General features: G+C 44.8%; 1 long non-coding RNA gene across 1 annotated transcript in view; it reads left to right on the forward strand.

Annotated features, from left to right (window-relative positions):
• The window catches only part of LOC310952836, a 333,477-nt gene that overhangs the window by 10,740 nt on the left and 300,271 nt on the right, over positions 1-22,466 (forward strand). The window lies entirely within an intron of this gene.

A 22,466-nucleotide genomic window follows, 5' to 3' on the forward strand; every position in this document is an offset into this window, starting at 1 on the left:
AGAGAGAGAGAGAGAGAGAGAGAGAGAGAGAGAGAAGAAACTAACAAACAGAAGACCAAGCAAAGGCTACAGTCAAAGTAAAGACAAAGAGACAAAATGACAAAGCAAAAGCTCAGAAAATTAAATTAGTGTAACAGGGAGAAGGATTAAGAAAATGGCTCTTAAAAGAACCGTTGGATTTGTGATATATGAAGAGAGTTTTTTTTATTATAAAAAAAATGAAGCAGGATTAGTTGCACTTCCATAAATGTTACTTATTGCCACTAAAAATAAAAATTTAGCAAAATGTAGAGTAAATAATCAAAAGAATAAAAAGAGAAATAAAACGTAATTAAATAAAAACACTAATTAAAACTATCAGGGCTCTGTATTTGAGAAATGATTAAGTATCAAAATGCGCTCTCTAAGTTCTTACAGTGCATTTTCACCTGTTTATTACCAAAATAAATAGTTAACAGATGTCCTAATACTGACGCAAATACACAAAATCACATTTTTTTGTCAAGATAGCATAAATAAAAAGCGTGTTAGCATGTGCGCTAACCTTAGCGCCTTATTGATAGTTAACATACGACCTCCGTGGCATTCCCAACTGAGTTGTAACTTAAACGTCAAACTGAACTAACTTACTTACACATGATTTGCAGACAATTACCGTGATAGCTCACGCACAGAACACAACATGACCACATAAATTAGTACACAAACTGACTTACCAATGCTACGACGTTCAGTGAAACGTGAATGCCACGCCTCCTTCTGGCGCATCACATTTTGATTGGTGCCAAAGGTTAAAGGGTAGGCGATGACGACATACCCAACACACCGTTTATTGTAGTTATGTACCAGCCGCTAAACTCGAAACGTGCCTATGGGTCGTAATAAGCTCCTTGATCAAACAACCTATGTGGTCGTTTTTGGGTGGAGGACAGGCTGCTTACATTGGAATGAGTTGAAAGCCCCCTGCGTCGGGTTTGTAGGTTTAAGGAGCGCTCCGATGAGCGCCCCGATGAGCGCCCCGATGAGCGCCCCGAGGAGCGCTCCTCGAGCTTCAAATACCGGCGCGGACGGGCTTACATTGGAATGAGTTAAAAGCCCCCTGCGTCGGGTTTATACGTTTAAAGACTGCCCTGAGCTTCAAATATGGACGTTTAAGGAGAGCCCAAAACTTCAGATATGGACGTTAAAGGATAGTCCTAAGCTTCAAATATCGCCTCGGACGGGCTTACATTGGAATAAGTTGAAAGCCCTCTGCGTCGGGTTTGTACGTTTAAGGAGACCTTTTTAGTCCGTAACTAACGCCAAAGGCCCTGACCAATCTTCAGTTTTTGACGCGTTGGGAGTGAGACTGTGTTGAACATAGATGCGAAAGAAGCCATTGCTTCAAGAGAAGTTGACCGAAGTGGAGGGACACGGAAGACACTGCAATCTAAGGATTTATAACGTGGCTAAACAGGACAACAAATCTGTGCCAGGGCTAGTGGAGGGGCTGCTACGCCGGGAGCTAGCGATACCGGAGGGAACTGAACTGCACATACAGCGGGCACACAGAAGCCTCGGGAAGAAACCAACACCGGGGGCAACGCCATGGTCAAATTTTGGAAAAACGAGACTAAAGAAAATATTCTGTCTAAAGCCTGGAAAGAGAAAATAGACGTCGATGGGAGAGTGTGTTTTTTGATCACGACTACCCCACGGAGGCTCTAAAAAGGCTCTAAAAAGCAGAAAGATCCGCTTCCAAACACCTCGGAGGGACCCAGGATCTCTAACAAGGCTGAAGAGGCACCGAGGGACATGAGGAACAGGGGGATGAAGGTCCCGGAGAGTCGCGGTGGCGGCCACCCACTGGAGGAGCGTAATCTGAGAGCCTCTACATGGCAGCGCGCTGCAGAGAAGCCAGGGATAAACCGGGGGACCAGCGCCCAGAAGGAAAGCCAGGATGCACGGAGTCGAGCGAGGGAAAGTCTACAAGAGTTTAAAAGATGATCAAGAAAGGGTAAACAGAGAGGGGGGTGTAAGGGGGGGGGGGTCCACAGGGAACACAGAAGAACTAAATGTCCCCTGGTTTTAAGTTAAAACTCCAACGGCGGTTGGGTGAGTAAAAAGAGACGCTAAACGGATCAGATGACCAGTTTATTTTTGATATTACATAAGTTATTGACAGGGGGACTATTTGAATTATAGTTAACTTGTGTGTTGAGTTTTTTATTTATCTCTGCGCTAGACAGATTTAGTTTTAACTATTCTCAGTACAACAAAATGGGTTCTGCTGGAATGGACCTAAAATGGGGACTTTTCAAATCACCCCCCTCCACCAGAAGCACAAGACTTCTCTAATGTATACATAATAATCGACAAGGAGGACTAGTGACTGTTGGACTTATCTAGTAGGATGGGAAGTCCTATTTCAGGTCTACCCTAAATCCCTAGAGGGGGCCCTTTCCACACGAAAGATCATCCCTCATATTTTGTTCGCAGGAAAATGTGGGCTGAGTGTGGGCTACAGTGGAAGGATTAGGAGCCATTTCAATGGACATAAACAATGCAATATAATGATATAATGGTGGTGTCGTAGAATATCAATGGCCTGAATAATACAAAAAAGAGAGGTAAAGCTTTAGCTAAATTCAGAAAAGATGCACATTTTTTTTTTTTACAGGAGACACACCTACTGCGAGAGAAGCACGAAAAGTTTAAAAAGTTAGGCTACAGCTACAAAATCGTAAGAGAGGTGTAGCAATACTGATAGCTGACAAGATAAAGTTTGAATTGATTAAGGAAGTAGCCGATAAAGAGGGAAGATAATAAAATAAAAAATGATTAAAGGTAAACTAGAAAACCAACTGGTGACACTATTTAATTGTGTATGCCCCCCCAGAAAGTAGGAAAACATTCTTTCAGAAATCTTATAAAGTCTTATAAATTTGGAAGCGGAAGGGACATTGATATGTGGCGGGGGACTGAAATACGAGTTAGACACAAGTACGAAGAGAAGCAAAAAACAAGTTAACAAATATATGAAGACGATGATGTCATAAATGGATATATTAGACATTTGGAGAGAAATCCATCCAGTCCAACAGGACTATACCCACTACTCGGCCCCCCATGCAATGTACTCCAGAATCGACTATTGCCTAATGAATAAGGGAGATATATACAAAGTGAAGGAGGGCAGGATCCTGAACAACAAGAGGAAAAATACTGTATGGAGACTTAACGAAGGTATACTGAACAATAAGGGGTTAGTTGAAGGATTAAAAGGGGAAATAATTAGATACAGGGAGGAAAATGATAATGGGGAAGTGGACCCAACAATTTTGTGGGGTGCCCTAAAAGGCATTACAGCAATATGTACCATGTGTAACCGGATGGTTTATATTCTGTTTGCATTTCAGTTATCTGGTGTCCCTCAGTCGGTTTATATTACAGCTGGCATGGCGATCGCGGCAGGTGTGTGACACGCCCCGTACTGGCACCTGTAGTGCAGCTGTGTCCTCACCCGCCATTGCGGGGGGGTTATATACCCTTTCTCTTTCCTCTGCCGAAGCAAGCGCGACCAGCTCCCAGCTCCGCCACGCCGCAGTGTCCGAGGGTGTATCCTGCGGGTTGACGCATCGGGCCAGGGTGGTGTGTGTGTGCCGTGTGCATCCTACAGGTATGTAGTGTAGTTGTTCATGATGTAAAGAGGTAATTGATGCTGTAGTAAAAGAACGTCTGATTGCTCCCTCTCCCCAGGTAGTCATTAAGTTGGTAGGTGTGAATCTTAACTGTATTCTTGATACAGGGTCCATGGCTTCCACCATCTCAGAGAGCTTCTTCAGACACAATTTTCAGGATAAGTTAAAGTCCTGCCACTGGTTAGAGCTCAGAGCTGCTAACGGGTTGGAAATTCCATATTTGGGTTATTTGGAACCAACCATGTTGAGGTGCTCGGCTGTCTAATCCCCAGGCGTGGTGTTTTGGTGGTTATGGATCCACTTGCACAAGTAACCCCCCCTGAAGTGCCAGGCATCTTGGGCATGAGCATTATAAAGGGATGTTACCAGGGGCTCATCCGTCAGTGTGGCCCTGAGCAGTTTGACCTCTCTGCGGTGGTGGAGCCATCCAGGCCCTGGCTGCCGGCTTTTCAGTTCTGTCAGCAAGCAGAGGTTCAGTCTTCTCCTTCACGCCCCTGTTTAGCCAGGTTGAGGGGTAGAAAGCTGGTTTGTATACCTGCAGGCTCCACTAGGTTTGTAGCTGCTACCTGTTCTGCTGTGTTTGGTACCCTGAGGTCCATTTTGGTCGAGCCATTGAGTCCTGACTATTGTCAGCCTGCTGGCCTGTTGGTGTCTTCTGCCCTGGTACGTGTTGTTCGAGGCACTGCCTACATACCAGTAGTTAATGTGGGAGTGACTGCAGTTAGCCTTAAGCCCCGCTGTCCCATAGGCCTGTTGGTGTCAGCAGAGGTGGTGAGTCTTCCTCCAGGGCTGAGTGAGGTAGAGGGCGAGGAAGGATGTGTTACTGCAACCATAATGTCGCAGACTGCAGGGGTAAGCTCAATCCAGAAGGAGATCAGGGACCTTGATCTATCTGTACTCTCGGAGGCAGAGCAGTATAAGGTTAGAGCCTTGTTATTAAAACATGAACCAGTGTTTTCTGCATTTGAAGGTGACCTTGGTTGTACCACTTTAATATGTCATGACATTCCTCTTGTAGACAACACACCTGTGCGGCAGCGGTGCAGGCGTATCCCCCCTTCTGAGTATGAGGCGGTAAAGGCACACATGCATCAGCTTCTAGAAACCCAGGTAATTAGGGAGAGCAGTAGCCCCTATGCCTCACCCATTGTTTTGGTGAAGAAGAAAGATGGCAGCCTCTGTGTTGATTATCGCCTGCTTAAAAAGAAAACAAGGAAGGATGCTTTCCCCCTTGAGGAATCTTTGGATGCATTGTCTGGAGCTAAGTGGTTTTCCACAATGGATCTTGCTAGTGGTTATAACCAGGTACCTGTGGCCGAGAAAGACAAGTTAAAGACTGCATTTTGCACACAATTTGGGTTGTTTGAGCCTTTTGGATTATGTAATGCCCCTGGGACATTCCAACATCTCATGGAGCGAATGTTCGGGGCACAGCACTGTCAGACTCTCCTGTTGTATTTGGACGATATAATTGTCTTCTCTTCCTCTATAGAGGAGCACCTGAGCCGAATGGTTCTCTTCTGTTACTCTGGATGATGTTGTGTTGTCCTCCAGCACCACAGTAAGGAATCTGGGAGTTATTTTTGACAAGGATATGTCCTTCGATTCTCACATAAAACTAACGACAAGGACTGCATATTTTCACCTGCGTAATATTGCAAAAATTAGGAACATTGTGTCTCAGAAAGATGCAGAAAAACTAGTCCATGCATTTGTTACTTCTAGGCTGGACTATTGCAACTCCTTATTATCAGGCTGCTCCAATAAGTCTGTTAAGAGTCTCCAGTTGGTCCAAAATGCTGCAGCTCGTGTACTGACTAAAACAAATAGAAGAGTAAAATCTAGAATAGAATTTAAAATCCTTCTCCTTACGTACAAAGCTCTTATTGGTCAGGCTCCGTCGTATCTTAAAGAGCTCATAGTACCGTATCACCCGACTAGATCTCTGCGCTCTGAGAATGCAGGGCTACTCGTCGTTCCTAGAGTCTCCAAAAGTAGAAGTGGAGGCAGAGCCTTCAGCTACCAAGCTCCTCTCCTGTGGAACAAACTCCCAAATGTTATTCGGGAGGCAGACACTGTCCCCATATTTAAGAGTAAACTTAAAACTTTCCTTTTTGATAAAGCTTATAGCCAGGACTTACGATAAGATTTTCTTCTGCTTAATTATGCTGCTATAGGCTGTGTGTGGAGAGGCATGGTCGGCGGACTGTGAGGGGAGCTTTACCGAATTAAAGGCGCGCCTAGTAAATGCATCCATCTTGGCCTTTGCTAATTTTTCCCTGCCTTTTATTTTAGAAGTCGATGCGGCAGTGGGACCATATTGTTCAGAGATGTGGCTTGCTGTATCTTTCCCATTTGGTGTTTCATTACAACACCACCCCTCATCAGTCAACGGGTGAGTCCCCCCATTTTCTTATGTTTGGTCAAGAACCTCATTTGATTTGATTTGCTGTTGATTTCCTGCTGGGCCATCTCCCTGAGCTGACAGCAGGGAAAGTGTGTGTCTGGGTGGCAGAGCATTAACGTCGGCTCCACTTGGAGTGAGCCACTGAAATTTGGTCAAAGGGTCTTCCTGCAGGACCATGGCATTAGAGGGCGCCGTAAGATCCAGGATGTGTGGAGCTGGACAACCTATCAAATGGTGAGAGCACTAGAGCCAGGTGGGGTTGTCTATTCCATTGCTCCAGTGCATGATTTGACTCGGGTGCAGAGTGTGCACTGGATATAAATGTTTTAGACATAACTTGATAAATGAAATTGTTTTATTGTTACGAATAAAGGTTGTTAAATTATTGTACATTGTGCCTGTATTCATTTGTGTAGGGACCACAGGGTTCCACTGGTATCGCCAACCGCCACACATGGTTGAACGAGGGAAGCTGCAGAGTTTTGAAAAGTTAAGGGATACATTTGGACTAGATGAACATGAACAATATCGATAACGACATATAAGGGATTATTATGAGAAGGAGATAAAAACTGACACTGATAATGAAGTTATTGATGTGTTTTTGAAAGTATATGAAGGGAAAAATGTAAAGTAATCTCAACCTTATACAGAGGTTTGTTGTCATGCAGGAAGATTTCCTCTCTTTACATCAAAGAAAAATGGGAAAAAGAGTTGAAAGAACAAATAACTGAGGAGGAATGGTATGTTATTTGTAAAACACAGTGCAAAGCCACTAGCTCCAGGACCTGGAGAGAATTCAACTGGAAAAATATGGTCCGATTTTTTATATCTCCAAACATTAGGAAGGGAGCTGTATGTAAACAGCAACTGTGCTGGAGATTATGTGGACACATGGATGCAGCCCATACGCATATTTTCTGGTCTTGTCAAAAGATAATAAGATATTGGGATGAAATATGGCAGGGTTTAAGAAAAATCATAGGATATAAGATACCCATATCATGTAAGAGAATCTTGTTATAGTTCTGCTATCTGCAAGTAAGAAAGCAATAATAAGGCTGTGGCTTAAAGCAGAACCACCGACCGTGGATCAGTGGGCGAGCACTGTGCAAGAAATATTTGTAATGGAAAAAATGACACAAACTTTGTTTACAAGAGACACAATTTCAGGAAAAATGGGAAAAATGGACAGATTAAAGAGCACAGCAAGAGGACACCACCATCACCACTGGACAATGAGGACACTGATATGAAAATGATCGCTTTGAGAAGTGTGTAAACCCAGACACTGTAATTGTTCCATGAAAATTTCAATAAAAAAACAAGTTTAAACAGGCTGCCACTTTTGTGCTCCAAATGCCATAACTCATCTATCCTGTCTACAGTATAACCCTTTTTAGTAACTCAGCACTCACCCAGACACCTGAGAGAGCTCTCTCAGCAGAATGGTTACATTCGCGTTCCTGGTTTTCACTTTCTGCACATGTGCGACACAGAGGAAACATCAGCTTACTGTTGCAGTGATATGGCAGCACGGGGTGGTATAATCCTCTGGGAGGCTGTACAGTGCACTTTATTAACCCAAAATAATTTTCCAGCGGCTCAAAATTGTGGAAGATCACAGTTGGGTACAGTGGTGTGAAGTCATAATAATGCATCTTTTCACCTTCAGCTGCATTCTAGTACAGTTTGTACCCGTTGGTTCAGAAACAATGTTTTTAGCAGCCGTCTTTAAATGTGCAGTGGTGGTGAATCCTTTCCTGAGCAAGGGAAATGCAAGTCTAAACAGACCGCGAAATAATCCGCCCAGTCCTAAACCGTACTGAGATTGCAGGCCCCAGAAACCACTACGGTCACCGTCTGCTTGTACCGTATAGCAGGTGACATACTTGTCTGGGTTTGGTATATGCGACTGATAAAACATGTTAATGACAAATCCTCCATGCACACTAAAGTTAGTCACGGAGTCCCACAGGGTTCTGTCCTTGGACCGATTCTTTTCACCTTATATATGCTTCCCTCAGGAAATATTATAAGGAAGCACTCCATAAATTTTCATTGTTATGCTGATGATACACAATTATATTTGTCGATCAAACCATCAGAAACCGATCAGTTGGATAAACTTCAAATGTGCATTAAGGAAATAAAAAGCTGGATGACCTGCAATTTTCTGATGTTAAACTCAGACAAAACTGAAGTTATTGTACTTGGCCCCAAAGGCCTCCGAAACTCAATAGCTAAAGACATTGTTACTCTGGATGATGTTGTGTTGTCCTCCAGCACCACAGTAAGGAATCTGGGAGAATGCAGGGCTACTCCTCGTTCCTAGAGTCTCCAAAAGTAGAAGTGGAGGCAGAGCCTTCAGCTACCAAGCTCCTCTCCTGTGGAACAAACTGGCAGACACTGTCCCCTTATTTAAGAGTAAACTTAAAACTTTCCTTTTTGATAAAGCTTACAGCTAGGACTTAAGATAAGATTTTATTCTGCTTAATTATGCTGCTATAGGCCTAGTCTGCTGGGGGATAATACTTTTCCTGATACTCTGAGCTTCTCTCCTCTCTGTCTGTACCATTCATGTATCATCAATGCATGTTACTAATTCAGCTTCTTCCCCGGAGTTGTTTGTGCTTTCTCGTCTCGCAGGTCTCTGCTGATCGTGGTGGTGCCTGCTGCCGTGGTCCTACATGACACTTCCTGCTGCTATTATCACTGTTACTCATATATACTATCACTAGTTTAATAAACTGTAAAATTTGTAGCTGTATCGTAGCTGCTATTGCCACTACTCATCATTGATCATGTTTGCCACCATAATTATTATCATTTTCATATTCTGTCACCTTAGCTGTGCTTGTTTCTACTATTCTGTTGTATTAACTATCTTAACATATACGTCATATTCACATTACTATAAATATTATTATAGTTACTGTACAGTGTGAATAACAGGGCTAGGTCACCGTGTACTGGGGACATAGGCGTGATAAGCACATTCTGTTTAGAAAACAATTTAACTGTATTTGGGCATGATGACGTGTGGACACAAAGTAGACGCCACTGATTGTAAATGTACTGAGTGTGTATTGGAAAGACCTGATGGGGCGTGTAAACGTTTTCGGCACGCATACCTCGGTATAAGACGGGAAGTTCTGTTAAGAGACACTTGGAATTTAGGAATTTTGGTATTGTGAATCTTGGAACTCTGTGATGAGTGTATCAAACCTTGATTCAATAAATTCTCCTTGATTGCTGTGAGACCTCTCTGCTGACTCCTTCTTGTAGACCTTTTTATTTTTATAATACATTGTTATACCATACTATCTGTGAAAATAGTGACAGTCTTACCTCTGGCCAATTTGCATGCCTCAGTCAGGGCTGCAAGCTCACCGGCTTGTGCTGAATAGTTAGACGGGAGAGGCTCTGCCAAAAGTGTTTTGTGTAATGTGGTGACTGCAAAACCTTGATGCTGAGCTGTCCACAAAAAGCTTCATGTTGGGGTTGGTGAGTGGTGTTTCGCGAAGATCAGGTCTGGGGGAACAGATTTCGTTAATAATAGCTACACAGTCATGGGGCTCCCCATCCTCAGCAGTAGGGAGCAACGTGGCAGGATTGAGTACAGCGCAGCGCCGTACAGTGATATTGGGCAGTTCGAGTAGAATGGTGTTGTATTTTATCCATCTTGCGGAGGACAGATTTGAGGTCTTTTTTTCTTACAGAATCATAGAGACTGCATGTGGTACTAACAAGGTTAGTGGAGAGTAGCTGACAATGTCACGAGACGCTATGACAACCTTCTCCGCAGCTGACACAGCTCTAAGGCAGGCTGGGATACCGGCTGCCACAGGGTCTAGTTTGGATAAGAAGTATGCAACCGGTCTTTTTTGCCCCCCTTAATCCTGCAGTAAGACGGAGGTCATGTAGTGTCCCTTTTCATCAACAGTTTGTGTAAATGGTCGGCTGTAATCTGGGAGGCCCAGAGTGGGTGGTGTCTGAAGAGCTAGCTTTAGATTGAGGAATGCTTTTTCTGCATGGGGTGTCCAAGCAACCTTGTCCTGTGCCGCTAGACCCTGACCATGAGCAATCGCTGCCAAAGGTGCCTCGATGTTTGCATAGTCAGGGATCCACTGTCTACAGTATGATGTCATGCCAAGAAAACTCATAACCTGTTTCTTGGTGATTGGTTTTGGGATTTCTTGGATGGCAGAGATGCGCCTTTGGGAAAGTGTTTTCCCCTCTTGCGATATAATGTGTCCCAGAAAGGTGACCTGATGACAAGCAAACTGCAACATGGGTGCCGTTGTCGGCGAGATGTGTTAGCAGGCTTCCCGTGTAGGAGAGCAAATCATTAAATCATCCACATATGCCAGCAAGGCGCTGTTTTGTGGCAGACTTAAATTGTCTCGCAGAACGGCGTTGAAGATGGTTGGAGACTCAGACAGCCCCTGACACAGTCGGGTAAAGGTGTATGCTTTACTTTCAAATGTGAATGCAAACCAATACTGGCTGTTGGGGTGTATGGGGAGGCTGAAGAAAGCGTTAGCCAAATCTATAACAGAAAACCACTTACTTTCAGGTGGAACTTGTGAAAGAATTGTATGAGGATTTGGTACTGTAGGGGCACGTGTGTGGATTGCCGCCTTTACCGCCTGCAAGTCCTGGACAAACCTTCACTCGTCTGACCTACCTGGAGGCTTGTTTGATGCCTTCTACAGCCTCTTTCCGTAATGGATACTGTCGCTGGCAGGGCCTGTAGGAGGATTTTGGGGTGATTACAAGAGGTTCAGCACTTTTTATCAAGCCTACATGCCAGTGTTGCGCCTACACTTGCGCTGGCACTCATTTCAGTTCTGGTATGTCAGTGACATTATTGATCATTATTTTTCCGTATGGTGCAGTGAATTGTGATGTAGAGGATACCTCTGGGTTTTGAAGTTTAATCTCGACCGTTCTCAGAGCAGTGACTGCCTTTTGAATTGTTACTCGATGCACCTTTAAACCTTCATGATACTCAGTTGCGGGGTCGGCCGTTTGTTTCCATCCGGTCGCCTTGATGCATTTTGTCAGCCAAGGTTCCAGATTTTGTGGCTCCTCTGTTTTGATGAAGGAAACATACGGGAACTGCAGCACTTGGAAAGAAACATAAGGCAGGCACACAGAGATTGCACAGCGTTATATGGGTTTATATATATTTCTGTGGAAGTTTTCATAAGCAGTGTGTTCCCCTTACCGACTGAATTACTTTATTTTGTTTCTAGTTATTTATTGCTGTCAAAAATAATTTCAAAGCAAAGGAAGGGAGGGTAATGCTGTTGATGTGACTTTGGACTAAAACAAAGCCTTTACTCACAACTCTCTTTCTACAGCTGTCAACACGCACACACACACACACACACACACACACACACAAACAGATGATGTAGCGGGGGAAAGAGAAAAAGAGATGCAGATGGGATCAACACACACATAGACTTACAACAAACGCTCTAACATACTCTCTGGAGTCCTATCTTACTTTGCTCATGAGCTAACCAAAAAATTTGCTGTAATTTACCTCAAACAGACTCGAACTGTGAGACAATGTTTTCACAAAAACCATTACTACTAATCAGACTCAAACTGAAAAGAGAGCAGCTGAACAAACTGCTGGCCGGCCCTTGCACAGACTCTCACTGTACGTCAACAACAAGTGGACTCGAACCACTTGCAGAGAAGAGACTCGAACCCTCTTCTTCTAGGACGTCAACAACAATCAAAAGAAACTCACCGGAGATTATTGAAGAGATCCTCCACCGAGTTTCTGAGGCACCAGCAGTGAGAGGATACGCCGGCTGTTGGACGTTAGGCCCCCACTTCTCAGCTGAATTTGTGGCGAGGTTGAGGTAGGAGCTTCACTCCACTGTGCACAGGTTTCACCGTCAGTCCTGTCCAGTCCGTGCCTCTCACTCCGGGTGCCCACCCAGAGAAGCAACTGTTCAGACAACAATGGCGGCTCGCATTGAGGAAGCAGACTTCAACATGGATGTTGCTTTTTCAATCGTGTTGTCCAATCTAGAGAATATTTCTTCTTTAAAAGAACACCAGAGAACAGCTCGGAAAGCTTTTGTTGTTGGAAACCATGTCTGGCTTTTCCCTGCGTCGCTCTTATCAGCGTCACAGGTAGGTTTTGATGTGAGTGGTTGAAGTAGCACGTCAATAAAGATGACGGACGAGTGGTTTATCCAATCATATGCAAGGATTTTTGACAAGGCTCAGCTTCCTGAAATCGCTTCCCAGTCGAGCGATCCCAGATGGACGAGTGATGCAAGGCGGAACCAAATTCATCTGGCAAGAGTCAGGTTAGGCAGACTAGGCCTATAGCAGCAGAATTAAGCATAACAAAATCAGTTTAGGCCCTGTACATGCAGGTTCTAAGAGAAATTGAATGCCAATAACATAGCTAAGGGCCCGTAAGCCCTAGCTGTAAGCTTTATCAAAGAGGAAAGTTTTAAGTTTACTTTTAAATATGGGGACTGTGTCTGCCTCCCGAATAACACTTGGGAGTTGGTTCCACAGGAGAGGAGCTTGGTAGCTGAAGGCTTTGCCTACCATTCTACTTTTGGAGACTCAAGGAACGACAAGTAGCCCTGCATTCTCAGAGCGCAGCGATCTAGTCAGGTAATATGGTATGAGCTCTTTAAGACACGACGAAGCCTGACCAATAAGAGCTTTGTAGGTAAGAAAAAGGATTTTAAATTCTTTTCTAGATTTTACAGGTAGCCTACTCAGGTGCTTTACTAAAGCCCACCTCTCTCAGGCAAGCGTGCCGTACCTGGGCGCAGTACAGTTGTACTCACACTGGTCAAACGAACTAGACTTTAGCCGTGATTGGGCACGGTACGGATGGATAGTGTAAGTACGCCCTTATTGGAGCAGCCTTATAATAAGGAGTTGCAATAGTCCAGCCTCGAAATAACAAATGCATGGACTAGTTTTTCTGCATCTTTCTGAGAAACAATGTTCCTAATCTTTGTAATATTACGCAGGTGAAAATATGCAGGCCTTGTCGTTAGTTTTATATGAGAATCAAAAGACATATCCTGGTCAAAAATAACACCCAGATTCCTTACTGTGGTGCTGGGGGACAACACATCATTCAGAGTAATACCTTTAGCTATTTAGTATCAGAGGTCTTCGGGGCCAAGTACAATAACTTGTAAAGTTATAAATAAATAACTTCAAAATTGCAGGTCATCTAGCTTTATATTTGTCAAGATTCGGTTCCGTCAGTCCCTCTTCTCCCCCTTTTGTGTGAGTTTGTCTCCCTCTCTCTGTTGTTCCCTGCATGTGTCTCCCCTGTGTGTTGTTTTGTCCAGGAACAGGTAGGCGTGGTTCCACCCCAGCTGCAGCTAGTTACGCTGATCACCTCCAGGAGTATAAGAAGCCATAGGTGACAGGCATGCAGCGCCAGACAGTTGTTCTCATTTACTTGGTAACGCTTCGTCGGTTGGCTCCCGTATCGCGTTCGTTCCTGCAGTTTTTGCTCCGTATTTATTGTTGTTATTGATTGTTTCTTTGTTTCTTTCCGTAGTTTTCCGCGTTCCTGTTTCCCTGTCCTGTTTCTTGACCGTCTGTGGTTTCCTCGTTCCTGTTACCCTCAACCGTCTCGTCTTTAGTGTTCTTGTTTCCCCTGTAATTATTCCCATTTCTGTTGTTTATATTAAATATTTGTTTGTGTCCGTGTCTGCATTTGGGTCCAGTCTCTCAGTGTTATTTCCCCCCACCGTTCATGACAGAACAGTCCAGCCATAACATAGACCCGGCAGACAAGGAAATCGACCCCCCGGGTTTCTGCGTTCGCCAGGCGGTATCGTCCCAGGGTATTCTGCTTGGCCAGCATTCGCAGACGCTGCAGGGGATCCTTGGAAGTCTAAACCAGCTGTCTCACGCATTGAGAGACAGGTTGGCCATCTCTTTGCTGCCTCTGCGAATGCTGAGTCACCCGCTACCACTGTGAGTACCCTCCTGCCTCGTGAGCCTTATGTCCCTGCACCCAAGCATTATAATAGGAAATTAGGAGAGTGTAAAATTTTCCTGTTTCAGTGTTCTCTCGTGTTCGGTCAGCAGCCCCTCACCTACGCAAGTGACAGCTCTAAGATAGCTTACGTGCTAGGGTTACTAACTGGGAGGGCCCGAGTCTGGGGAGCAGCTTTTTGGAACAACCCGCTCATACAACATGTAACGTTTCTACAGTTTTCGAATGAAATACCGTCCGTTTTTGACCATCTGGTTTCGAGTTGTGACACCAGCAATCGGCTGCTTGACCTGCGTCAGGGCTGCGCCTGTGCAGCGGATTATTCAGTGGATTTCCGTACTCTAGCAGCTGAGTTAGGCTGGGATGATAGGGCTCTCCAGAGCATATTTTTCAAGGGGCTAAACAAGGAGGTGAAGGACTGCTTAGTAGGGAGATCTGAGACCACTAGTCTTCAGGAGTTCATCGGCCTAGCCATAAATGGCGCTGTGAGAGGTGGTCGTCACCCTTGGTCCACTCACTGTTTCCCTCGACCCTGCTCCTAGTATACCAGTTGGCAACCGTGTTACTCCGTCTTCCGCTCCAGTCCAGGAGGAACCCATGCAGTTAGGTCGCAGCCGTTTGACTCCCGCCAAAGGTCTACGGCGTTTTCAAGGTAGACTGTGCATTTACTGTGGAGCTCCTAATCACCAGCTGGCAACCTGTAAAACGATCAGACTCACCAGTCGCAGACGAGGTGAGTTGATCTGTTGTTCCAGCTATTCCTCGTAAACGCATTAATTTGGACATCGTGTTGAGCTGTGAGGTTAGAGATCTCTCCCTCCAAGCTTTAATCCACTCAGGGGCAGACACCAACATTATCGACTCTGAACCAGTCAGTTCCCGACCGTACAGCTAGACACTCCGTTGGTGGTTAATGGACTCAGTGGTGGGGAGCTTGCACAGATCTCCGCTGAGACTATTCCTTTGACCATGTCCCTTGCCGGTAATCATTCTGAAACCATTGCTTTTCACATTATGCAGTCCACTAATGCTCCCGTGGTTCTTGGTCTTCCCTGGCTTATCACTCACAGCAATTGCCATTCTTTCTGTCTTCGTTTAGCTCCTCCTAGGTGCCCCAGTGACCCTAGACCCTCGTTGCCTGAACCTCCAGATTTGTCTTCCGTGCCACCGGTCTACCATGACCTCGCCGAGGTATTTAGCAAGGCTAAAGTGTTATCCCTACCACCTCACCATCCCTATGATTGCCCCATTGAGTTGTTGCCTGGGTCTACTTTTCCTACTAGCCGTCTTTATAACCTGTCAGGACTATGAGGCTATGGAGACGTACATCAACGACTCACTTAAATCCGGGATCATTCGTCCTTCTTCCTCCCCTCTGGGAGCAGGTTTTTTCTTCGTGGCCAAGAAGGACAAGTCGTTACGCCCCCGCATTGATTATCGCGGTCTTAACAACATTACCAAGAACAGGTATCCTCTGCCTCTGATTAATTCCGCGTTCGAACCGTTGCATGGGGCAACTGTCTTCTCTAAGTTAGATCTCCGTAACGCGTATCACCTAGTGAGGGTCAAGGAGGGGGACAAATGGAAGACCGCCTTTAATACTCCACTCGGCCACTTCGAGTACCTAGTGATGCCCTTTGGATTAACTAATGACCCAGCTGTCTTCCAGGCTTTAGTTAATGACATTCTCCGTTATATGAATCAATTTTTGTCTACCTAGATGACATTTTGAATTTTTCCAGAGTGCCATGTTCTCCAGCACCTACAGGATAATCGATTGTTTGTCAAAGCGGAGCAGTGTGAATTCCACATCTCCTCAGTGACTTTTTTGGGGTACATCGTGGAGAGTGGACAGGTCAGGGCAGATCCTGCTATGGTTAAGGCGGTGACAGAGCGGCCGACGCCTACCTCCAGGAAGCAACTATAGCAGTTTCTGGGTTTTGCCAATTTCTACCGTCGCTTTATCCGTAACCACAGCCAGGTAGTGTCGCCTATGACCAGGTTGACGTCCCCCACAACTCCCTTTGTCTGGTCTTCAGCCGCCAATGACCCTGAAGAAACGCTTCTCGTCCGCTCCTGTGTTGGTTCAGCCTGATTCCGCTTGTCATTGTGGAGGTGGATGCCTCGGATCTGGGAGTGGGGGCGGTTCTATCTCAGCGAGCATTTTCTGACAATAAGGTTCACCAGTGCGCTTTCTGCTCCAAGAAGCTGTCTCCCGCTGAGAGAAACTATGGAAGGGAACGTAGGGAACCGTGAATTGCTAGCGGCCAAGCTAGCTCTGGAAGAATGGCGACACTGGTTAGAGGGGGCAGAGATTCTGTTTGTGGTATGGACTGACCACAAAAACTTGTCTTACATCCAGGCGGCTAAAAGACTTAATTCCCGTCAAGCACGGTGGGCATTGTTTTTTGGTCGATTCAATTTCCCGTTGACCTACATTCCTGGCAGCAAGAATATAAAACCGGACGCCCTCTCTCGTCAGTTTGGACCTGCCGAGGAGAAGGAGACCGGCTCGGATCACATCATTCTAGCGTCTTGTGTTATGGCGGTATTAACCTGGGAGATCGAGTCTACAGTTAGACAAGCCAAACGCACTGACCTCGGGGCGTCGGTTTGTTCCTGCCAGTGTTCGCTCCGAGGTGCTCCAGTGGGGGTACTCTTCTCGTCTTGCCTGTCATCCCGGGATCACCAGGACCCTGTCACTCCTACGGCGTCACTTCTGGTGGAAGACCATTGTTACGAATACCCGGGAGTTTGTTCTGGCCTGCACCATCTGCCGGGAAAGGCCTCTCATTGCCCTCCAGCAGGTCTTCTCCGCCCCCTTCCAGTACCTGGTCGGCCTTGGTCTCACATACCCTTGGATTTTGTAACCGGACTTCCTGCCTCCCAAGGTACCATTGTCACAATTGTAGATTGTCACAATTGTTGACCGGTTCTCGAAGATGGTTCACTTTGTTTCCCTGCCTAAACTGCCTTCTGCCATGGAGACGGCATCTCTATTAGTGGACCATGTCTTCCACCTCCACGGGATACCTGTGGACATCGTGTCAGACCGGGGTCTCCAGTTCACCCCCGTGTCTCCGAAGGCCTTCTGCCAGGCCTTGGGAGCCAAGGTCATCTTATTGTCAGGCTTCCACCCTCAGTCTAACGGGCAGACAGAGAGAGCTAACCAGGATTTGGAGGCCGCTCTTCGCTGTGTTTGTGCCCGCAACCCCTCGTCGTGGTCTTCTCAGCTGTCCCGGGTGGAATACTCCCACAACTCTCTAACCTGCGCTGCTACAGGTATGTCCCCCTTCGAGGCTTTGTTGGGCTACTTTCCTCCTCTTTTTCTGGCCCAGGAGTCCGAGAATGCTGTGCCTTCAGACCAACATCATCTCCGGAGAGTTCTTCGGATTTGGAGGGAGGTCTGAGGGGCTTTGTGGATCGCCATCGCATCCCTGTTCTCAAGTACAGACCAGGTCAGAAGGTTTGGTTGAACTCCCACGACATTCCCCTGAATGTCACCTCCAGGAAACTCACTTCCCGTGTAATTGGTCGCTTCGAGGTCGAGACCATTATCAACCCCAGTGCTGTCCGTCTGAAGCTCCCAGCGTCCCTTAGGAGCCATCCTACATTCCACATCTACCAGCTGAAACCACTATCCACCAGCACGCTGTGCCCGCCTACCGTCGCCCCCCCCCCCCCCATACCGTGGATGGCCATCCGGGGTTCACAGTTAGTTCAATTTTGGACGTGCAACGCAGAGGGCGCGGGTTCCAGTACCTGGTCGACTGGGAGGGATATGGTCCTGAGGAGAGGAGCTGGGTTGGGGGGGGGGGGGGTACTGCAAAGATTCGGTTCTGTCAGTCGCTCCTCTCCCCCTTTTGTGTGAGTTAATCTCCCTCTGTCTGTTGTTCCCTGCATGTGTCTCCCCTGTGTGTTGTTTTTGTCCAGGAACAGGTAGGCTGCAGCTAGTTACGCTGATCACCTCCAGGAGTATAAGAAGCCGGAGGTGACAGGCATGCAGCCTTACTTGGTAACTCTTCGTCGGTTGGCTCCCGTATCTCGTTCGTTCCTGCAGTTTTTGCTCCGTGTTTATTGTTGTTATTAACTGTTTCTTTGTTTCTTTCCGTAGTTTCCCGCTAGTTTCCTGTTTCTCTGTCCTGTTTCCTGACCGTCTGTGGTTTCCTCGTTCCTGTAACCCTCGACCATCTCGTCTTTAGTGTTCTTGTTTCCCCTGTAATTATTCCCCTTTCTGTTGTTTATATTGAATATTTGTTTGTACTTTTACCCCGTGTCTGTGTCTGCATTTGGGTCCAGTCTCTCAGTGTTATTTCCCCGCACCGTTCAAATGTGCATTAAGGAAATATTGTCATGAAGTTTAGCTAACTGATCAGTTTCTTCTGGTTTGTTCAATAAATATTATTGGGTATCATCGGCATAACAATGAACTCTTTGCTGGTCTTGAACTGGCCCCACTTCTTGCATGCTTTAAAAAATGTTGTAATTTTAGAATTTGTGCATTTTATTGATGTTTTTTGTCAAAATTAACAACTTTTCTAAAGAGACATGTCTTCTTTAGTAGGCTTAATTAAAGGAGAAACACAATTTATTCACAGTTATGCAGAATGATTATACACAGTTTCTTTCAGAACTCAGCAAACAAACATAAATATCACTTGTAATGGCAGTTTTCATTGAACACAGCTCCAGCTGCAGTCATTGGTTTCTGACGTCGTCTGTAAAGACATATATTGGTGGATCATTATTTTTTACTGCAAAGAGATCAATTGCAGGTAGTCTGTGCTACGTAAAAAAATTCCACCCATAGTATTGAAGACAAGCAGTACAAGTGTGTTGTAGTCCACCATTGTTGTTGGTGTTGTTATGCTTTAAGTGGCCTTAAAGGAAAGTTATTCAGTCATATAACTGCACATCTTTGCTGCAGGAAGAGAAAATGGCATCAAAACAAAATTGTGTAGCTACATTTATCCGAGAAAAAAAATGGTTGAGGCATTATTCTTTTATTCCTCTCTGGGCTTTCTAGGTTCTGAGAAGGTTCCCAAGTTGAACCAACGGTGAACCAGCACCAGAACCAGCCCAGCACTAGAACTAGGTCTAAAGGGGTACCAAAGACCCAAGCACCAGGCAAAAGTGAGTAGTCTGATTCCCAGTCAAAAAGAGGATCCTAATATGTGGGTTTGTTTACGACATGAATGTTAAAAAAGATGACGTTACTGCACCACTCAGGAAGCCAGCCACTAAGCCTTATTATATAGCGCCTTTCTAGTCTTCTGACTACTCAAGGCGCTTTCACACCACATTTACACATCCATGCGCAGCACGGGGAGCAATTCGGGGTTCAGTGTCTTGCCCTTGCTCTTGAAAGCACACTGCCGTCTTAGGGAACGTCCACACGATTGAAAACGACCTTTTTTGAAACTGACTAAAAACGCTGTAGTACACATGCCAGGCCTGGATGTGGCGCTGTAACTGCCACAGAAATACACCAACAACAGAGAAGAAGAGAGGGAGAGACGCTATTGTTTATAATCATAATACAAATGTATTATGTGTATAATCATAAACACCGGAGAGTTTCTCTTCAAATCTAGTGACTTCCCAAATCCTCCTCCATCCTAGAGAGGTCGACTGTTTCTGGTGTTAACCGGCAAAAGGAGGGGTTAGAGCTCAACTGCCCTTCGAAGGTCTTCCAGAAGGTAACCAATGACAACAGCTCTGACAACAGCTCTGCTCTGTGGAACAGGGCCAAGGGGGAGGAGTCACCTGAACAGAGTCTTTACAGAGACTGCAGAAAGTGCACAGCGGACAGAAAGAGTTTCCCCAAAATCCACATAGTGTATTGGGCGGTGAATCGTGTCAGGCTGCTCTATACGAGTCATGAATAATAAATTAAGACCAGTTAAGTAGTATAATAGGTGATCTTTAAGGTCAACTGTAGAAAAGCAGTCTAAGAATATATCAGGTCGTATAGTTGTTTCTAAGGTTCCTGGATTTGAATTGGGAAAAAATTGGTGCCAAGCAAGTTGATTTTGTCTCTAATAGTTATAATTTTGTCATTAAAGAAGGTCATGAAGTCGTTACTACTGAGGGTTATAGGAATACATGGCTAAGTAGAGCTGTGGCTCTCTGTCAGCCTGGCTACAGTGCTGAAATGAAATCTAGGATTGTTCTTATTCTCCTCTATTAAAGATGAGTTATAAGCTGCTCTGGCAATATAGAGGGCCTTTCTATATGTTTTTAGACTTTCATGCCAAACTAAGCGAGATTCCTCCAATTTAGTGGAAAGCCTTTTACTTCCAATTTCCTCGATACTTGTTTTAATTCACAGGTTTGTGAGTTATACCACGGAGCTAACTTCCTCTGTTTCATTATCTTCTTTTTTAAAGGAGCAACAAAGTCAAGTGTTGTTCGTAGTGAGCCTGCAACACTGTCAACAAGGTGATCAATTTCAGAGAAACTGACGTTAGTACAGGAATCTTGAATATTAGGATAAGGCATTAAATTAAATGCAGATGGAATCGATTCCTTAAATTTAGTTACATCTAGTTTATCTGACCCCGGCGAGGGGTCTCACTCACTCACTGCCTTATCTGTCACTCTCTCATATACTGCGCTAGAGAGATGGTGGAGAGAACTAAGTGGTCTGAAGTGAGGCTTTATTTCACTAAACTAACGCATGTAGTAATGCTAATAAGTGCAACAAAGGTTTCGCATGTAAAGGGACACGAGCAGCCTCTCAAAACATCTAAAAGTGCAGAATATTCAGATGGATAGAGCCCTTTATAGAAACATGGGAGTAATAATGTGATGCACGTTACCACTGTATTTTTGATTCTGTATATATAACGTCAAAAATACAGATACAGTTGAAACCATAAGTTTACATACACTGTGCAAAAAGACACAACGCTTTTTTCCCTCATTGTCTGAAGTTAAGACTAAACCTCTCCTATTTCAGGTCAGTTAGGATTATCAAAATTATTTCATTTTGCTAATTGCCACAATAATGAGAGAGAGTATATTTTAGATCATTTTTTATTACTTTCTTCAAGGTCAAAAGTTTACATACATTTCCTTCGTATTTAGTAGCATTGATCTTGAACTGCATAACTTGGGTCAAATGTTTTGAGTATCCCTCTACAAGTACTCTGCTGGAATTCTGGCCCATTCCTCCTGACAGAACTGGTGTAACTGAGCCAGGTTTGTCGGTTTCCTTGCTCGCACACGCCTCTTCAAATCTGCCCACAAATTTTCGATGGGATTCAGATCAGGGCTTTGTGATGGCCACTCCAAGACATTGATTTTGTTGTCCTCAAGCCACTTTTTTAACTATTTTGCCAGTGTGTTTAGGGTCATTGTCCATTGGAAGACCCATTTGCGCCCAAGTTTTAACTCCCTGGCTGATGTCTTGAGATGTTGCCTTAATATTTCCACATAATGTTCTTTCTTCATGATGCCCTCTATTTCATGAAGAGCTCCAGTTCCTGCTGCGGCAAAACAGCCCCACAACATGATGCTACCACCTCCATGCTTCACAGTTGGTATGGTGTTCTCAGGTCGATAAGCTTCCCCCTTTTTCCTCCAAATGTAACGGTGGTCATCATGGCCAAACATCTCCACTTTAGTTTCATCAGCCCGTCTCCAGAAGTTGAGATCTTTGCCCTGGTGTCTTTTTGCAAACTGTTATCTGGCTTTTTTTTACACTTTCTTACCAGCTTCAGCATCTCGTGGAGTTCCACAATTCTCTCCCTGGTTTCTTGGCTGATTTCTTTTGATTTGCCCATGATTTCAAACAAGAGTGTTTGAGGTGTGGCCTTAAAATACATCCCCTGGTGTGCCTTCAATTAACTCATATGTTGTCAGTTAACCTATCAGAAGCTTCCAAAGCCATGTCATCATCATCTGGGCTTCCCCATGTTGTTTTAAGACATAGTTCTTTTTGTGTATGTAAACTTTTGACCTCAAAGAAAGTAACATACAAATCTCTAAGAAAATCTCACACTCATTATTGTGGCATTTACCAAAATTAAATAGTTTTGGTAATTCTAAATGAATTGAAACAGGAGAGGTTTAGTCTGATTTAAAATCGGATGGTGAGAAAAAATGTGTTGTGTTGTTTTGCATAGTGTATGTAAACTTCTGATTTCAACTGAATTCACAGTATATAGTGAATTGCAAACATGGCTGTTGATTTACAGTATGACATAGTAGCCAGGAAGGCCAGCCAACCCTTCTCCATCCCTGGCCGTACCTTGAAGAATTTTTTGAAATGGTTGGACGCAAAAACAAATCCTTTTGAATGCGAGCTAAATGGCTAATGGCTTTCAAAAACTCAACAACTTCAATTCACTTTTAATTT

This window comes from Echiichthys vipera, assembly GCF_963691815.1.
Source record: "Echiichthys vipera genome assembly, chromosome: 10".
Taxonomy (NCBI): Eukaryota; Metazoa; Chordata; class Actinopteri; order Perciformes; family Trachinidae; genus Echiichthys; species Echiichthys vipera.